Consider the following 14,445-nt stretch of genomic DNA (forward strand, 5'->3'; position numbering starts at 1 on the left):
GGTTTGGGGATTTTCTGAAATGTTGGAGAAGAAGAAAAGACGTAGGATCAGGGAATGACTCATGGAAATTGGCTAGTAATTTTATTTTATTTACAATAATGCCACCGTTTCATTTATTTTAAGTAGGTTCTCAAGGTTCTTAATATTTAAGGGTTCTCATTTGAACCTTTACCCCTATATATATATATATATATATATATATATATATATATATATATATATATATATATATATATATATAGGGTTAGGTTATTTTGTTTTCAATATCTATTGTGTGCATGTATGACTGATTCTGGACCAATCATTTTAGTTATTTTAAGAAAGTAGTTAATTCATATTACATGTTGAAGATATAATGAATATTAATTACATCTTCAGCATTTAATATGCATTAATTACTTTATTAAAATAACTAAAATGATTGGTCCAGAATCAGTCATACATGCACACAATAGATAGTGAAAACATTTGAACCTAACTCTCTCTCTCTCTCTCTCTCTCTCTATATATATATATATATATATATATATATATATATATATATATATATATATATATATATATATATATTCGTTTAACAATATAATTGTATCTGCCACACTTGTAAATTTAAAAAACAATTCCAAGCACACTCTATTTTCCATTTTTCTCATTGTTCCAAAGAACAAAGCGCGGCTAGGTCACGAGCCCATCGCAGAAGCGAAAACCATCGAAGCAACCCAACCCCGTAGCAGTTTTGTCTACCTTTCATTGTTCTTTCCCTCTACAAACTCACATCCAGATATAATCACGTTCTTGGCTAAATTTTTGTGGTGCGGCCGCACCAATGGCACCTCACCCTCAGATAGACGATGTAAGTGATAAATTCTAGGGTTTGTATTGTATGCGTTTTTTTTTGGGTTTTAAATTGATGTTAATAATTTTCTTTTCTGATTAACGGAAATCGTAGGATGATGATTTCGATGGTGATTTTCCTGGAACCGACCACGTAAGAAGCGCAAGTTACGATTAATTGTCAGAGTTACAGCCAGTAGCGTTTTTTTTTAACCATGTAACTTATCTTTCGTTTTATGTTCGACTTCTGTAATGTGATTGCAGGCACTACGAGGAGTTTTGGAGATCTTGATGACGAGGAAGATGATATTTTTGGCTCCAAAAAGGTATTCTATTTAGTTGTTTGTTTTTTAGTGGTTATACATCCTCATGTAGATGATTAATGTCTTCATATTAGTGTAGATATGTCCCCACGTTGTGGTGGTTAAGTGTTGTGCTTTATGTTAAAGTTCCTTTGAGTAGAAAAGTACACCAACATCTTTACAAAATACTTAAGGCAGACATCTGAGCATGGTGTTTGACCTAATGCTGGTATTAAACACCTAAATGGAGAAACAAAAGTATGTTTGTTAGTTGAATTACTATAAAAGGCTCTTGGATATCAAATGGGAAACTAACAAGTAACAAGATATTGAAAGAGGCCACATTGTTCATTTTTTGGATAACAAAGGAGGTTGTTTGTTATACTGGGGTCGGCCACAGAATTTTGGAGCCCGTGTACAATTTAGTAAAAATAGGCTCTAAAACTTGAAAGATTTAAAAAGATAAGCAAAACAATAGTATTCTATTGCAATATAGTTATAAACTAAAATTTCATCCAAAATAAAATACTAAAAGGAACTTGCATCTACTTCAAAAGTGTCATCCTTCTAATATTCGTTAGAACAAACTTTTTAATTACGTCTTTATAAGCAATTTTATTCAATAGGTTGCTGTCAATCATCATGAAAGCAAATCCATTAATTCGTTCTTGTGTTATTGTAGATCGTTAGTAGGACTTAAATATCTTTAATTTGGAAAATTTTCGTTCTGCAATGCACTAGTTATAGGAATAGTCAACAAAATTCTATATGTAATAAATGTATTATTAGGAAAACACTCAACCCATTTAAAAAGATTTAGAATATCAATTGTTGTCTTTTTTTTTCCTTAGGCAAGATATATAGAAGTAATTTTAACTCAACATATAAATCAATCTTATCGATATCTGATTGTGCATTTTTCTTAAGTGAAATTTCAAAAGACTTACAATAACACTTTAAACGCATATCATCTAATGAAAGTAATTTTTCAAAATTAAACAAAAAACCAAACATATTATCATATTATTGATATTTCAAACCTTGTAGTTAGAGAAAAAAATCTTCTTAAATATTTATCTTTAGGACTTTTATGAATGAACAGATCTTTTTTAGTACCTTTCAATGCTAAAATATTTATCATGTTAAAGTTAAGGGTTTCCCAATTTCTTTGACCAAATGCATCAAATGTACGAAACCATTATCATCATTAACATTATCATCATCACTATTAGTATCATCAACATTAACATCATTAAGATTAACTTTATTTATAAATGGTGGTTAGGATTTGCAAAAAGGGTTTAAAAGATGGAAAATGACATAGCAATGATAGCCTTGATGATACTAAGATGTGATGGTGAGTATGTGAAATCTGGAGTAGTCAGATGTTCTGAACTTGAAGAACTACCTTTTGATAGGATTGAAACACCGGTATCTTTTCAAAGCGATTACTTTGAGGACAATATGAAATTTTTAGGGCGGGAATTGATGTACCTCATATCCGAATCAAATATGCAAAGAAAAGGGAGATTAACTAGTAAGCCTGGAGGTAAGGGTTTTTAGGTGATTAACATTATGTATAAATGGTGGTATGGATTTGGAAAAGGGGTTCAGAAAGATGGCAAAAGGTATACCAGTGATAGCCTTAATGATACTAAGATGTGACGGTGAGTATGTGAAATCTGGAGTTGTCAGATGTTCTGAACTTGAAGAACTACTGTTCGATAGGACCGAAACACCGATTTTTTTTAAAGGGATCAGTTTGAGGACAATATGAAAGTTTAGGGGAAGGAATTGGTGTACCTCATATAAGGATCAAATATGCAAAGAAAGGGGAAGTTAACTAGGAAAGGCTTGGAGCTAAGGGTCTTTAGGTGATTTCCCTTGTTAGGTCGATTATTAGCTTAGTATAAATAAGAGGTCTTATGAAGTTAGTTAGCTAGCTATGAATTTGTTGTTGGAACTTCGGTTCTTCCTCGGAGAGAATGTCCTCTCGAAAAGCAAATTATTGCTGGTAAACTTTTGGTTTTGATTCAATCATTCAACTATTAGCAAGCAGTTTTATCGTAAATACCTAGAGTATAATTAGAGCCAACCCTTTAGGGGGTGCACATGGTGTAGCTTAACATGCCTCAATTTTTATTTACGTGTTATAGAATTAATAGAGGCCCAAATCAGTTTAGCCTTTAAGCCTTTTAGGTTATGAAGCGGGAATGAAGATTAGAACTTAGAAGTATAATCGTTTCTCCCTGGATCTCTAGGATCTCGATCGCAAGAATCAAGATGGAAATAGAATCGACTTGGCTGCAACGGTCGCAAGAATCAATACTCGTCTTCGAAGTCAAAAATCGTATCTTTCATCATATCAAAAATCGTCTTGATGAGGCTAATGTTGATGATGCTATTGTTAATGATGATAAAGTTGATGATGCTAATGTTGACGTTAATGTTAATAATGATAATATTGATGATGATAATGGTTTTCATACATTTGATATATTTTGATCCAAGAACTTAGTATTAAAAGGTCCTAAAAGAGATTTATCCATTCAAAAAGGTCCTAAAGATAAATATTTAAGAAAATTTTATTCTCTAACTACAAGGTTTCATCGATATGATAATATGTTTAAGAAAGATGAACAATCAAATATTGATGAGAATGATTTATAATTTTATATGTTGAGTTAAAATTACTTCTACATCTCTTGTCTAAAGGAAAAAATAACAACAATTGATATTCTAAAAATTTTAAAACGTGTTGATTGTTTGTCTAATACATCTATTGCATATAGAATTTTGTTGACCATTCCTATTATTATTACATCTACAGAAAGAAGTTTTCCAAATTGAAGATATTAAACCCCTACTTATGACCTACAATGACATAAAAACGACTTAGGGGTTGTTTGATTGTTGTTGACTGAGTCATAGGCGTGACTGGGTCTGTAGCTCTAATTGCTCTGATTGAACTACCTTTGACTGAAACCAAGTTGTTTGATTACCCTCTGACTGAATGTGTTGGATGCTGAATATGACCATTTTACCCTTCTTTTATGTTTCGTGTTGAATAATTATATTGGATATTATTTTTTATTACAAACCAATAATGGTAACTTACATACCAAAAACATATAACATAAAGATGAACAAAAAGCAACACAATATTTCTTAAAGTATAATGCATTTCATTAGAAACTACCAAAGATTCTTGATCACTTTGTTGACAATGATAGCTAACATCTAATCAATACAATTATATGACCATGATAACAAGCTAAAAAGAATCTATAACTAAAAGGATCTACATTATGCTAATGTTATCAAAAAACTACAAAAGAAATTTAACTTTTGATTCTTTATATACAACACACTTCAATCATCTTCTTCGCCCTACAAAAACACAAAAAAATCATCATCTTCATCATTAACACTATCAACCTAGTTTTATCACAGCAAAGTAGTCAATCATAAACATAGGTCAGCATGGCTACATTTATTAGTAAGAGCTATAAGATGGTGGTATCAAACGGTCTTATTGGACCGAATCAGACTTTCACCTCTTACTGGACTCAGTAAGAACCTTATCAAACAGGCCCTTAATGGATTGGCTTTGATGATGATTGAGACAAACTTATTGGATAAAATTATTTATCAAGACGTAATTGGAAATTTTGTTTCAACAAATATTAGAATGATGACATTTTTCAAGCAGAAGCAAGAGTTTCTTTTTTGTATATTATTTTGAATGAAATTTTATCTTATAAGTATATTGCAATAGAAAATGTAATATTAGAATTGTTTTGTTTATATTTTCGGATCTTTCAAATTTTAGGGCCTATTTTTACTAAATTGCAGAGTCTCAAGGCTGATCCTGGTCCTGCTATAATGACCATAAGACTAAATGCTTCAAGATTTATTTAGAATATATGATATTGGATAACAATGGATAAATTAAATTAGATTATACTAGAGCATTGTGTTGTTTTCCAAGGCTTTGCTTGATCCTTCATTGGAGAATGCATTGTTTGGTGTTTTCTAGATTGTGCTTGTTCTTGACTTCTTTCTTTGTGGTGTGTTTGTAGTTTTATCATTTCTTATGTATTTAATGTAAATAACATCACTTTTCTTGGGAGAATATTTATTTCCACAAAATCAGTTTCAGTAATAAGATTAATACCTTTGTTTTTGTTTTTGTTTTTGTTTTTGTTTTTTTTTTCAACACATAATAGCTATCTGTATTGATTAAAATCTATTTACATGTAATCTTTCAAGATGTTTAGCAAACATAGATTATTTTTTGTTTTTTTGAGTAAAAAGTATATTAAAACCATACTATAAATAGTGTGTTATCATGTCTTGATGATTAATGTCTTATTTATTGCCACTTTGTTTGCATCTCAGGCTAACTCAAAAACAGAAGAAACTGCATCAGGTGTAGCAACTGGGATGATTTTATCTCTGCGTGAGAGGTAATAATATCATATCATATCAGCTGTTTTTAACATTATTTTTGAATCCTACAGAAATTAACCCTTTCATATCTTTCTCTGTGTTGTGACCTGTGTAGTCTCCAGAGCTGTAAAGATAATCTTGCCACATGCCAAGTATGTATAATTTTTATTTTTTATAAAGATGTTGTAAATATCTTTAACCATCATACAGTAATATTAATGGTGTTGTTTGTTATCTTAATGATCTTTGTCCCAGTTAGAGCTTGAAGCTGCAAAGTCAGAAATTCAAAAGTGGCATTCTGCATTTCAGAATGAATCCTACATTACAACAAGTTGTTTTTTGTAACATATTTCTTTAGCTAACATCTTATAAAAAAAGATGAATTATGGTTATTATTGATGATATTAAAACTAATTTCTATATGCAGAACCTAAAAATGTTGTCAGTTATCTCCAGAATTTAAAATCTTCTAAAGAGTTACTTAGAGATCAGGTTAACCAGTAACATTAGTTAACTAATTAACTAACCATGGTTTCTGATTTCTGATTCATGTTTTTACTCTATATTTGTTCAACTAGAAAAAGCAAAGAAAAAGGAAGTTGCATTTATAGTAACCATTGCAAAGCGGGAACAAGAGATATCAAACTTAAAGGTACCTTTTTTTTGACATGCTAAATGTTGTTTACTTTTTCATATTTTGAAATTGTAATTAAAAAAAGTTATTCATTTGGGAGTTCTTCAGTCTGCAGTTCGGGATTTAAGATCACAACTCAAGCCTCCATCAATGCAGGTATGCAAATACTTTTTCTTCTCTCTTATGATCTTTTTACAGTTAAATCAATTGATTTTTGACTTTTGAAAGTCACGTTTGAAAAAGAAGTGACTACATTAATATGATTAAACTATACTTTTTTTAATCTTTAAATTATAATAAGGTGTCACTTTTATTTGTTTTGTGAAAAATCTTGCAGGCAAGAAGGTTATTGCTTGATCCAACAATTCATGAAGAGTTTACACGTTTAAAGGTAGATATAAACATATAATAGTTGTTACAATTTCTTTTTTGTTTATATACTCGTAATAAAGGATTTAAGATATTTTGGGTCTGAATGAACATATTAAAAGAAAATTTTAGATTGGAAAAGTTTACATGCGTTAAGAAGTATATTTTAATTTGTTGTGATTGCAGAATTTGGTGGAGGAGAAGGATAAAAAAGTGGAGGAGTTAGAGGATAATATTGGTGATGTTAACTTCACTCCACAAAGTAAGATGGGGAAGATGTTAATGGCTAAATGCAGGACTCTTCAGGAGGAGAATTAGGAGATTGGAAATCAGGCAAAGGAAGGAAAGGTAGTACATTAAATTACATTTTTGTCCTTGATTTGTGGAAGCCTGTGTATGTGCTCTGATTGGTTTTGCATTTTCTGGGGTTCAGATACATGAATTATCAATGAAACTTGCTTTGTAGAAATCTCAGAATCTAGAGCTTAAAAATCATTTCGAAGGTCAGATACTATTTATTTATTTAATTTAGTTATCAATGAGACTTCCGGAATTATGTTGATTTTGATTATTCAAAGCCCATGATTCTAGTTACAATATCAGCATGGTGACAAAATTTACACAATGAACAATCATGCCATAATACAAGATAATAGACAAGTAGTTGTTTGTGGGTATTGACTTGTGTATTTCTGGTCTAAATTAATTGTTTATGTTGGATTATAATCTCAACTTGATGAAACTTTATCTTATATTTGTGATTTGATTAATTGTTACCAATCTTAAACAAATAGTTTTTCTTTTAATTGATACCCTGGGAGATGATATGGAATGAAGGGTATCGAGATGTTATGTCATGTTAGGGTTAGGGCCATATGTGACATTGATAGACCCTGATACTTTCTTGAATAAGACACAGAATCCATTGATAATCAATCAACTATGAACCAATGAGATAGATTACACCCTATTCCCGAGTTCAATTTAACGAGAGAAAAGAAAGGAAATTGGTGGAAATGAGAAGAAAATAAAAGAAATTGGTGTTCCTGAGTTTCATTAAAGGAAGGAATTGGAGGGAAATGGAAGGATCACTTTCTCTCCTAACTTTCCTTCCGATTTGGGAGGATTTGGAAAGAAAGAACAAAATGATTAATTTTCCTTCCACTTCTCTCCAACTCGGGAACACAAAAGAAAATTTTGTTTTTCTTTCCTTTCTCTTCTTTCCTCTCCTAACTTTCTTTTCTCTTCTTTTCTTTTCTTTTGTTAAACTCGAGAACTAGGCGTTAGGGTTTTCCCATTCATAGGGATGATGCGAACGAAAGAAATGGTGAAATCACCCTCGTCGTTGGTATTGATTTTCTTCATGTTGATTTACTTTCACGTGGGTCTAGTTTTACTGGGCTTTTATGTTCCACACTTAAAGGTAAGTCAATTTTTTGATTTCAATCATCTTGGCCCAATGATTTTAATTTTACCCCATTTGTCATTTGGAAGCCCAATCTTGTGATGACCTAGAAACTCTACTGCTACTTCTATTAGCGTAACCTTCCTTTCCCACGTCGCTCCGTTTGTACTCCATCATCGTTTTCTCAACACCCTGTTTCCGAGTTCAACTTAACGAAGGAAAGGAAATGGGTGGAAGTGGGAACAAAATAAAAGAAATTGGTGTTCCTTAGTTTATTAAAGGAAGGAAATGAAAATGATCATTTTCCCTCCTAACTTTCTTTCCGATTTGGAGAGAAAGAACAAAATGTTTAATTTTTCTCTCACTTCTCTCCAACTCGGGAACACGGAATACAAATTTTCTTTTCCTTTCCTTTCTCTTCTTTTCTCTCCTTTCTTTTATTTTCTTGGCTAAAAGTCAAGAACTAGGCGCAATTTTTCCTCCTTTTTTCATCAAATTCTGGCAATGGTGGTGGTGACGACGGTGGCGGCAGTCGTGGTGGTGATAACGGCACCTTCTCTTCTGTTCTCGCACCCCAGAGATTGTGGAGACGGCGGCAGTTACGGTTGTGCCTCCAGTGTCACGTAGCTGATGCCGCGGTAGGGATCCAATTTTTCTCCCTCATAGATGGTGATTGTGGTGACCGACCTCCCTTGTTTTTCTCATCTGCTGCCATAGGGGTGTGTAATTCTTCCCTCATTTTGAGCATTTCATTATGGATGACCCTCATCTCTTTTCTTGCCTTTTCTTGTTGTTGAATCCACAAAGATTGTTGTTCTTGTTGTTCATCTTGCTTTTTTCTAACGGCTTCCTCCAAGTTGTCTAACCTCCTTGTTATTTTTTCCCCAGTCATCAACTGCGCTGATACCAATCAATAGAGCTTGATACATTCTTGAATATGAACCGATAATGAAACTATGAATTCATAAGATAAATTAGGTTTTTCCCATTCATTCGAAAGGAATGGACTCTCCAAGAAGAACAAAGTTGTTTTACAAATGAATTCTTAGCTACCATTCTACTAACAACCAAAAGGTTAAATACCCTCTCAAGAGTGAGACTAAACTTTTATGACCATTCGCACAACTGCTGGAATGTCCCCCATAATTACAACAGACAAACCACAGGTAGGTAGTGCGCTAAGGCCATAACCACTAAAGCCAATGAAACAGTAAAAACAAAATAGATAGGATAAAAGGGCAATAAGGTAATTTTAGGGTCCTCCCGCTTAAGGAATTGCACCTTGGTCTTTCTTGCTTTCCTGCTGTAAACTAAGAGCTCTAGGGGCTTAATCGTAGATCTATAACATGTGTTCGTATCTTGGAAAATGGGCTTTACTAGGGATCTGTGCACTTAGTCCTTACATCTTCACCTTGATTAGGGACATCATCTCTAGATAGACCTGAGGAGGGACACCATGGTGTTTATACACATGCTCCTCCTGGCTTTCTGTTGTATATGTTCTAACTTCTCATATCCGTATTTATTATACTTATTATTATTATCATCTCTATTATGGACTCACGTTTTCTATGCAGTAGATCATCCTAAACCAGATGACTCTTTTTTTTTTTTATCTTATCTTGTTCTATTATTATTTCTTTTTGACTCTATATGGACTGACATTTTACAAGGGGAATCATCCAAGAGGGGTAACACCATTCCATTCTATTATTATTATTATTATTATTATTTTATTTATTTATTTTTAATGCTGGAGGTCATCTAGGCTCCCCCCACCATCTTTGTGGGATCGGGGTATTGTTATTGTTTCCTATTAACTTGTTGGTAAACATCAATTGTTGTTTGTTGATGCAGGATTAAGCAAGCACATGGAGGGACTCACAAACGAAGTTGAAAAAATCAAATGAACTGGTTGTTTTTTAATCTTTCCTTTAAAAAACCTATCGTTATACATTGATGCGTGTTTAATTATTTTCTACTTAATAATAATAGTAATAACAATATAATTGGGTTAATAATTGTGAATCAGGTGGTAAACCTGGAAGAGCAGCTAGAAAACAAAGATGCTGAGATCCAAAGGCTAAAGCAGGAGCTTCAAAAAGATGCTAATGAGTAATTTTGCATACATTGTTTCTACTTTGTACTGTTAAAAACATATCAAAATTAACATTTTGTATGTCTTAATCATAAGTGACTAGCTGTTAGTACTTAGTAATAGGCAGCTATTTTTTATTTTTTTATTTTATTTTATTTTTTTTGGAATAACAAATGCTTGAAATTCGTATAGCATGTTTTTCCATCTTTCTTCAATTTACACTTGTCAAATTTACGAATCCGTTGAGGAAACCCATTTTTTTAAAGACTGAATGAACCAATGATATACAAGATTGCTACTGTTTTTAAACCATCATTCAAGGTGGTATTTGGAAATGGGGCGTGTGTTTTGTGTTTGATATATTTTTATAGTTTTGAAATTGTATATAATCAGTTTTATCGTGTTTAGGTAAAATTTGTATTAGGTAATACTAAGGTTGTAAAAATTGTTCGACGTTAGCTAGTCGGTGGACTGAGGTCAAGGGATTAATCGGCTAGGCGGAGATTAATTGGGGACCATTAATTGCTAATTTTTTAGATTTTAAAAAATTAAATATGACTAATATCATATAAAAGTTCATAAATACCACTAATATCATAACAAAATAGGTTAATATGATAACTACAACACTAATCATACCTCAAATAGTTTCTATTGAGATATAACTTCTTTAAAGTTTTAAAATTTAATCGGGTTCTACTGTTTCAATCATTTTGTATGTATGGATTAATCGCTAGGCGATCTCTAATCGGTCAAGTAGTGTCTCAGGATTAATCGAGATTTTTACAACCATGGGTAATACACAATTTATCTTACTTTTTTTTTCTTTTTATTATTATACCAAGAACATTTCTAACGTGAGCTTTTTTGAAATGTTAGTTACTATGACTACATCCTACAACGAGGTTTCCTTGCTATTAGAGTGCAGATGATTTTTTGATTTTTCTAATGTGATACTTTTATTTTATACAATTAAATGATTTTTTGATTTTTGTGTTTTGTATAGGTGAGCACATTTATCCAATAATGCTTCATTTTACTTCCCGACAATATTTAACCCTCACAGTTTTATTATTTTTGAGTAATTAATTTGTTTTGTTTTGATCATTAATATCAATATTAAATTTGTAATGGTCATATAATCATATTGTATTTTTTTATAACTAATTTTATCATCTTTTTAACTAAAAAAACGGACTTGGTACCTTTTTAAGTTTCTTTTGATTGTGACAGTGTTATTATCAGTGGCGAATCTAGAACATGACACAACATGGTTCACTAATTAATTGAATCTGATAAAAAATAAAATAATCAATAATACTTGTTTCGAGTCGGATTGTAGACCGTAAAAAACCAAACCAAACTGTTTGACCGGTTAAATAGAAGCCTCTCAGGTCATCTATTAAAAAATTAAAAAAAATCGATTGTAATTAAAAAGAAAGAACCCTTTTGGTTTAATGAAAAACTAGTTGAACCAAGAGGTTATACCAGTAAAAAATTCTTTTTTTTCCAACTTAAAACTAGGCTTAATATTGCTAAAAGACCTAACTGATTAAAAATTTGTAAACAAATGCTAAATTGGATGTTCATCACTTTTTTCTTAATTGTTAATGACTAAAACACCAAAATCATTTGCTTTATATATGATGTTATGTTGAGAATTATATTGTTGTTGAATGGATGTGGTACCTTGAAAAGGTAGGTCCTAAACTTATGTCAAGGTAGATCCCAAACTAATTACTATAGAAATTATAAATGCAATTGCAATTTTAGGTGGGTCATGTGACCCACCTTGGGTCTTAATAGCCTCGCCACTGGTTATTATATGTGAAAAAAACCCGATCGTGTATATTTAGTACTACATTTTCTAATTTTGTGTGTTGTAATATCTTTATTTTATTTAATGTTATTGTTATAGGCTTTTTCTTTTTATGAATATTATATGTGCTGAGATAATAACAAATTAAATAAGATATTAATTTTTTCACAAATATAATGGTAAATTTATTAATTTTAGAAAATATCAATAATTATGTGTTTTAAGTAAATAAGTTATTATTTGATAAAATTAGTAAAAATGACACGACAAATAAAAAAACTAGTTCTAATAAAAACATTTATAAAAATAATGGTAAAGTAGTTAATGTAAAAAAAAGATCAATAATTAAATGCTTTAAGTTTATGTTTGATAAAGTTAATGAAAATGACATGACAAATAAAAAGGCTAGCTCTAATATAAACATTTGGATGTTACATTAAAAAAAGTATATTTGGGTTTAATTGAAATAGCTTTTGTTCTGTTTAGTTTTTCAATTTGACTACTTTGAAGAGTTAAATATGATTGCAAAAATGATATTGTTATCATTAATAATATTATATATTTTTTAAAAGATACATGAGGATATATGTTTTAATAAATGCTAAGCGTATCATATGAGTCCACTTATATTTTCGTAAATTGGTCGAAATTACTAGTTGTAGTTCAATCACGAGAAGTCTCGAGACTTTTAGGCTAGTCGGGTAGGTAACAAAAAAGGAAGAAACTCGAATGAGAGAGAAAGACAACAAATTTTTCAGATTTGACATAAATGGTCCGTAGGGTTTTGTCTACTAACAAAAAGTACCCTCATTCTAGATTCTCTCTACATAAATAGTTTTTGAAATTACAGAATCAACCCTTGACTTATAAATCTTAATTATTATTCTAATTAAATGAAATTTTAGTTTTTTAAAAAAATTGTATGTTTGAAATGTTTATTTTTCTAAATTAATTATTTTTTTAAAAAATATCATGACAAGTGGGACATTCCATGCCATGAAATGAAAAAAATTTGAAGGAGTGTGACAAAGCTGACATGATGTCTACATGGATCGTCATACGACACCATACCTACTATGCTAAGTAATCTATCTTTATATGGTGTGCATTTATGAGTTTATCTTTGCATTTTATATGGTGTGCATTTATGAGTTTATCTTTGCATTATCACGCAAGTTAATTTAAGGATGTTTGGATATTTACCTTCTTTATTGGATGAACTCAATATTAATATTAAAACTAAAAGTTTTATATAGATAGAGGTAGTTTTTTTTTAGAAAAAGCAAACGAATTAAATGGAAGTCTACTCATAATATTTCAACGAGCATCCTGAGTTCGAACTTCTTTACAGGGCAAACCCAACCGCCATAGAGATTTCTAGGAAAAATTCCCTACATGTGGCACCACAAGAGGTAGTTTAAGGGAATCGAACTCTCAACCCCAGACCCCATATATGTATAAAACCCGATGTATCACCCCAACTAGAATGAACATCACTTGCAAAGGTAGCAGATTAACGGGTAATTAACAAACACAATTTTTTTAAGATGATGATTTAAAAGAAAACCACAAGGTCATCACATTAGTATTCATTTAGCCAATAAATTTTTTGATAAATTATTTTTTTGTGAATATTCCAAATATTAACTCAAAGTAACTAATTAATAGAAAGAATTGCATTAATTAAAAAAAATGTAAATTAACTACAAAATCATCCATATTTCTATTATTTATTAATTAGTATCTGTCCAATAACGATTATTTTATTTGGAAAAAATACATTAAACTTAAAAGTATTTTCATGAGCAATAAGTGATGTAGCATGTCGTAAAACGTAAATTGCTTTTTAAATTTAAATATAATTTATAAACTTGTATGATTTGGTAATCGTATCAACAAAATCAACAGACATTGTTTTGTTTATGTATACTCAATATCGTATGTGAAAAATAATATATACCAATTGTTCTTCCGCGTTCAATAAAAACTACGAAATAATTTTGACATACATATGGTAAGAGAGCCTTAAATATGCCATATATATATATATATATATATATATATATATATATATATATATATATATATATATATATATATATATATATATATATATATATATATATATATATATATATGTGTGTGTGTATTTTAGTGTATACAATAGACATATTTATGAGTGTATACAATAGACATTTTTTTTTATCAAATAAGAAATTAGCAAGGTTAGGAATATTTATGAGAGGTGAATTTCTGAATATTTTGTTATAAAATTATTGAAGAATGAATTGCTACATCAACAAATGAGACAAAAACCAACTCATTGCAAGCGGATTGTTATTTGCCAGAGAACGAATCAACCATGCACCCGCTAGACTATTTATGCCTTAAAAGTAAATTATATATGATTCTATAGATGAGGTTGAAGGAAAGTCATGATCGTGCAAGATGACATTCATATAAGTTGCATTTTGGCATTCTCTTACAAGATCACATCTTATAGTTCTATCATATCTAACATTTCTTTAACTA

General features: G+C 30.6%; 1 pseudogene; it reads left to right on the forward strand.

Annotated features, from left to right (window-relative positions):
- Window positions 1-826: 826 nt before the first annotated feature.
- On the forward strand, window positions 827-10,672 carry LOC111907050 (FKBP12-interacting protein of 37 kDa-like; annotated as a pseudogene).
- The last annotated feature ends 3,773 nt before the right edge of the window (window positions 10,673-14,445 follow it).

The sequence above is a fragment of the Lactuca sativa genome, chromosome 4, assembly GCF_002870075.4.
Source record: "Lactuca sativa cultivar Salinas chromosome 4, Lsat_Salinas_v11, whole genome shotgun sequence".
NCBI lineage: Eukaryota > Viridiplantae > Streptophyta > Magnoliopsida > Asterales > Asteraceae > Lactuca > Lactuca sativa.